This window comes from Oncorhynchus mykiss, chromosome 6 (genome assembly GCF_057628025.1).
Source record: "Oncorhynchus mykiss isolate SJ-2025 chromosome 6, ASM5762802v1, whole genome shotgun sequence".
Lineage (NCBI taxonomy): Eukaryota > Metazoa > Chordata > Actinopteri > Salmoniformes > Salmonidae > Oncorhynchus > Oncorhynchus mykiss.
The window spans coordinates 51,997,689-52,004,628 of NC_143027.1; positions in this window are offsets into that span (position 1 = coordinate 51,997,689).

Below are 6,940 nucleotides of genomic sequence, written 5' to 3' on the forward strand. Positions count from 1 at the left end.
TATTGCTTATCACAAACTTCATACAGAAAATCACAGAAAATCACACAGAGCTTCAAAACCCACCTTAATTAAGGACTCACGTTAACTTGCCTCAACTGGATATCCTTTTTTCTCCAATGTTTTTTTTCTAGAATCGCAAATTGTCACTTGTACGATTTCTCAGAGACTATGATAGATACATTGCTGGTTCTATTTTTCCTTATATCGTAGGTTCATTTACTTTGACGGGCAACATTTTCAACCTTTAATCCCAGAAAATATGCATTATCTAAAAGAGCGTTTTTTGGGGGGGCCTCAACCCCATCTCGTCGCTTCCCAAATAGTAAAATTGGCCGCCGCTCGTCGAGTTTCGTACTTTAAGTCTTTTCCGTTTCTGAGAAACAGCCCCATTTATTATTTGGTGATAAAGTGTCTATTTGCCATATACCTTCCATCGCTGCCTGGTGGATTCTTCCGGTACGGTAAAAAAAAGATGAAAACAAAATCTTATCTCGGTAACTGAGTGTCTTGGAAATGTTATTTCCTGACTTTCTGGAAGACCGGGCTCTAGCACACGACCTGAGGTTGTCGGCCTATTTTTAAGGGACCCATGGACGTCTAGTAAGGGGACGTCCAGTAGCCATATGACATTTCCCATCAACTACAGTGGGGAGAACAAGTATTTAATACACTGCTGATTTAACAGGTTTTCCTACTTACAAAGCATGTAAAGGTCTGTAATTTTTTATCATAGGTACTGTGAGAGACGGAATCTAAAACAAAAATCCAGAAAATCACATTGTTTCATTTTTAAGTAATTAATTAGCATTTTTTGCATCAGAAAAGCAGAACTTAATATTTGGGACAGAAACCTTTGTTTGCAATTACAGAGATCATACGTTTCCTGTTTGTACACACTGCAGCAGGGATTTTGGCCCACTCCTCCATACAGACCTTCTCCAGATCCTTCAGGTTTCAGGGCTGTCGCTTGGCAATACGTACTTTCAGCTCCTCCACTCCTTAGTTGCCCTGGCTGTGTGTTTCTGGTCATTGTCATGCTGGAAGACCCAGCCATGACCCATCTTCAATGCTCTTACTGAGGGAAGGAGGTTGTATGCCAAGATCTCGTGATACATTGCCCCATCCATCCTCCCCTCAATCTGGTGCAGTCATCCTGTCCCCTTTGCAGAAAAAGAACCCCAAAAAATGATGTTTCCACCTCCATGCTTCACGGTTGGGATGGTGTTCTTGGGGTTGTACTCATCCTTCTTCTTCCTCCAAACACAGCGAGTGGAGTTTAGACCAAAAAGCTCTATTTTTGTCTCAGACCACATGACCTTCTCCCATCCTTCCTCTGGATCATCCAGTTTGTCATTGGCAAACTTCAAACGGGCATGGACATGCGCTGGCTTATTTTAATCCATGACAGCGTAGTGTGTTACTAATGGTTTTCTTTGAGACTGTTGTCCCAGCTCTCTTCAGGTCATTGACCAGGTCCTGCCGTGTAGTTTTAGGCTGATCCCTCACCTTCCTCATGATCATTGATGCCCCACGAGGTGAGATCTTGCATGGAGCCCCAAACCGAGGGTGATTGACCGTCATCTTGAACTTCTTCCATTTTCTAATAATTGCGCCAACAGTTGTTGCCTTCTCACCAAGCTGCTTGCCTATTGTCCTGTAGCCCATCCCAGCCTTGTGCAGGTCTACAATTTTATTCCTGATGTCCTTACACAGCTCTCTAGTCTTGGCCATTGTGGAGAGGTTGGAGTCTGTTTGATTGAGTGTGTGGACAGGTGTCTTTTATACAGGTAACAAGTTCAAACAGGTGCAGTTAATACAGGTAATGAGTGGAGAACAGGAGGACTTCTTAACCTTTCTGATCTCCCCATCCCGGATCCGGGATCGTGAATACAGACTCAAGCTCATTACCATAACGCAACGTTAACTATTCATGAAAATCGCAAATGAAATGAAATAAATATGCTAGCGCTCAAGCTTAGCCTTTTGTTAACAACACTGTCATCTCAGATTTTCAAAATATGCTTCTCAACCATTGCAAAACAAGCATTTGTGTAACAGTATTGATGGCTAACGTAGCATTTAGCATTAGCATTCAGCTGGCAACATTTACACAAAAAAACAGAAAAGCATTCAAATAAAATCATTTACCTTTGAAGAACTTCAGATGTTTTCAATGAGGAGACTCTCAGATAGCAAATGTTCAGTTTTTCCTGAAAGATTATTTGTTTAGGACAAATCGCTTTGTTTTCTGCGTCACGTTTAGCTATGAAAAAAACCTTGTATCCAGGATTGTGTAAATCTATCAGCAAGCTCATTAGCATAACACAACGTTAACTATTCATGAAAATCGCAAATGAAATGAAATAAATATGCCATCTCTCAAGCTTAGCCTTTTGTAAACAACACTGTCATCTCAGATTTTCAAAATATGCTTCTCAACCATAGGAAAACAATCATTTGTGTAAAAGTAGCTAGCTAGCGTTAGCATTTAGCGTTAGCATTCAGCACGCAACATTTCAACAAAAACATAAAAGCCTTCAAATAAAATAATTTACCTTTGAAGAACTTCTGATGTTTTCAATGAGGATACTCTCAGTTAGATGGCAGATGCTCAATTTTTCCAAAAATATTCTTTGTGTATTAGAAATAGCTCCGTTTTATACATCACATTTGGCTACCAAAAAAAAACGAAAATTCAGTCCTCAAAACGCAAACTTTTTTCCAAATTAACTCCATAATATCGACTGAAAACATGGCAAACGTTGTTTAGAATCAATCATCAAGGTGTTTTTCACATATCTCTTCATTGATATATCGTTCTTGGACACATGGTTTCTCCCCTATATCAAATGGAAAAGTACAAGCAGCTGGCAATTGCGCACCGAATTCCACGCAGGACACCAGGCGGACACTTGGAAAATGTAGTCTCTTATGGTCAATCTTCCAATGATATGCCTACAAATACGTCACAATGCTGCTAAGACCTTGGGCGAACGACAGAAAGTGTAGGCTCATTCCTTGCGCAATCACAGCCATATAAGGAGACAATGGAAAACAGAGCTTCAGAAATTCTGCTAATTTCCTGGTTGATGCATCATCTTGGTTTCGCCTGTAGAATGAGTTCTGGGGCACTTACAGACAAAATCTTTGCAGATTCTGAAACTTCAGAGTGTTAGTGTTAATATGCATAGTCGAGCATCTTTTCGTGACAAAATATTGCGCTTAAAACGGGAACGTTTTTTATCCAAAAATGAAATAGCGCCCCTAGAGATCTAACAGGTTAAAGAAAAACTTACAGGTCTGTGAGAGCCGGAAATCTTACTGGTTGGTAGATGATCAAATACTTATGTCATGCAATAAAATGCAAATTATTTACTTAAAAATCATACAATGTGATTTTCTGGATTTTTGTTTTAGATTCCGTCTCTCACAGTTGAAGTGTACCTATGATAAAAATTACAGATCCCTACATGCTTTGTAAGTAGGAAAACCTGCAAAATCGGCAGTGTATCAAATACTTGTTCTTCCCACTGTATATGGCTGATGCCACAGATGTCATTTAGTGCGTATGGCCCAGTGCATCACTGGGGCCGAGTTCTCTGCCATCCAGGATCTCTATACCAGGAGGGCCCTAAAAATGTACTGTTTTCATTTGCTACAGCACAGTAAGCGGGTACCGATGCACTAAGTCAGCAAAAAACAGGACACTGAACAGCTGCTACTGTTTATTATCTATCCTGTTGCCCAGTTGCCTTGTCACTTTATTCCTAGTGTATGTAGTGTACACATCTACCTCAATTACCTCATACCCCCTGCACATTGACTCGGTACTGGTACCCCGTGTACATAGACAATTTATCGTTACTCATTATGTATTTATTATTAATTGTATTACTTTTCTTTCCTCTCTGCATTGTTGGGAAGGGCACGTAAGCATTTCACTGTTAGTCTACACATGTTGTTTACAAAGCATGTGATATGAAAATGCCCTTTTAGTATAAGAGCAGATTGAAAGACCTCCTGAAATTTCAGCCTGTTTTGCTGAGATGGAGTTTTGGCCTACCTGGAGACATCACCAGGTGGTAAATTAGTTTATAGACCAATAAGAGAGTTCAAAACCTCTCTGCCAATAACAGCTTACTTTGTTTCATGTCAACCATTTTAATTTAAAACAATCACAGCAAGGTACTTAATTGTTACCCAGAAATTATTTCAAATTGAGAACATTTTAAAGAGTAATTTATTGTTTCTCTTTATTGATATACGCATACAGGTCTGCCTGGGGTAGGAAAAGGACAATATCACCTCACTGTATATTGATATTTAACTCCTGGAAATGCTGGGTTATAGTATTGGGCTATCATGTTTTATTGTGGTTTCCACACAGAATATATGCTTGTCTCTTCAACCAGCCTCCTTATGTTTTTTATTGTTTAACATAGAGAAATAGGGAAATACAGAAAGGGGATGGCCAGTAATAGGGCTGAGGGGGTATTTGTGGTACGGAGTCTGGAGCGTTACAGCTGCACCAAACTCCGGCAAAGCTCTTCTTTTGAAGATGGTAATAGTACACACAGTGGTGGAAAAAGTATCCAATTGTCATACTTGTGTAGAAGTAAAAATACCTTAATCAAACCTGACACATGTCAAAGTCACCCAGTAAAAACTACTTCAGTAAAAGTATAAAGGTATTTGGTTTTCACATCCTCAATAATATTTGAGCAATTCATTTTTATGTTGATAGTTAAGTATCAAAGTAAAAGTATAAATAATTTCAAATTCCCTATATTAAGCAAACCAGATCACACCATTTTAGTTTTTATTTATGGATAGCCAGTGGCACACTGCAACACAGAGACATGATTTACAAACAAATCATGTGTGTTTAGTGAGCACCAGATCAGAGGCAGTAGAGATGACCAGGGATGTTCTCTTGATAACTGTGTGAATCTGAACATTTTCCTGTCCTGCTAAGCATTCAAGATGTAAGGAGTACTTTTGGGTGTCTGGGAAAATCTATGCTGTAAAGTACATTATTTTGAGCAATGTAGTGAAATAAAAGTTCACAAAAATATAAATATTAAAGTAAAGTACAAATAGCCCCCCCCCCCCCCCCAAAAAAAGACTTAAGTAGTACCTTAAAGTATTTTCACTTAAGTACTTTACACACCTGAATACATATTTCTCTATTTCTAACCTTTGATTAACATAATTTTAAAGCCGCTGTTGGGGAGATTCTCAATTTGGCAAAAGTCTGTCCCCTCTGCGACTACTCTGACCTCCTCTCCTCTGTGAGACGGAAACCAATACGTGGTTTCCCTACGTTGGAGAGTGTTAATTCGTTAATTGACGAACAGAGAAGTTTGCTCCCCTCCTCGATTGCCTCCTACGACAGAAGATGCTCTGTTGTTTCCACCATGGAAGAGTTTTGAAATCTGTTACACCTCCTTTGAAACAGCTGCTGTTTTCTCGAAAGAGAAAAGCATGCACACATTTTAAAATTAGATGCTAATTATAATTTTATCTACAAAATATCTAGCACAACTAACAAAATTTATTTTGAACACTTTACACATGTATTTTGGAATGCCACTTCTGTTACATGTCAATTGCTTGATGACATGCTAGAGAAGGAGAGTCACATTTCAAGCTCAAGTTTTATTGTCACATGCACAAGTACAGTGATATCCTTAACTTGCATGCTCTACCATTAGTGCAGTAATCAATATCAAAATATAATAAATAATATAAAAAATCATATAATAATAATAAATGTTATTATCATTTTTTTTGTATTATTGTCACGTTCTGACCTTTATTTCCTTTGTTTTGTATTTATTTAGTATGGTCAGGGCGTGAGTTGGGTGGGCAGTCTATGTTTGATTTTCTATGATTTGGCGATTTCTATGTTTCGGTCTAGTATGGTTCTCAATCAGAGGCAGGTGTCATTAGTTGCCTCTGATTGAGAATCATACTTAGGTAGCCTGGGTTGCACTGTTTGTTTGTGGGTGATTGAACACATACCACGCCGCATTTTGGTCCTCTGATCCTTCTCGCCTCTCCTCTTCAGAAGAAGAGGAGGAAGACCGTGACAATTATTTATAATATATATTTATTTATTAAAGAAAACCCAATAAATAAAAGATGAAGCTACTCTATATACAGGGTCAGTGCAAATACCAAATGTACAATGTGCAGGGATACTGGAGTATTTGCGGTACATATGTACATGTAGGCGGGGATTAGGAGAAAATGACTGATAGAAAGATTAATAATAGTGAACAGTATAGCAACACTGTAAGGGGTGGGTGGTTGTGGTAGTGAGAGTGCAAGTGTGTTGGTGTTAGTGTGAGTTTGTGTGCAAGAGTGACAGTGTAGACATAATACGTGGATAAACATGCAAACAGGGCAGAAAATGTCATGGTAGCAGGAATATAAATACGTATGGTAATATGCTAGTGGTAATACTGTACATGCACATGTAAACAGCACTAATAATGACCAGTAGCGGGATACAATAGATAGGCGCTAATGGTAAAAGCAATCAATAACAAAAAAAAAAATCACGTTTCCTCTCCTCTGCTTCTTTCCTCGATTACCTTTTTGTAGAGGAGAGGAGTCGAGGAAACCAATTGAGATTCTCCCTAAGAAAAGGAACTCTGTTCTCAACCTCTTTAGCTAGGCTGTTTGAGGTGATTCAAGGTATAATTGTGTAGATTTAAATGTATATTGTAAGAGGCAGCTGCTTGCCTATCATGCTCTCTCCCCTTCTTAATCTTTAACCATTGAATTAACCTTCAATTACCGCTGTAGGAATAGAGATGAGGGAGAGACGTCTGGGGTCAGTGGTTGAAAAATGGAATTTCAACAGCTAAATGCATTAGTGGTTGTGTCCTGTGTCGCCTGTCCTTTAGGCTGCTTCCCAAGTGGCACCCTATTC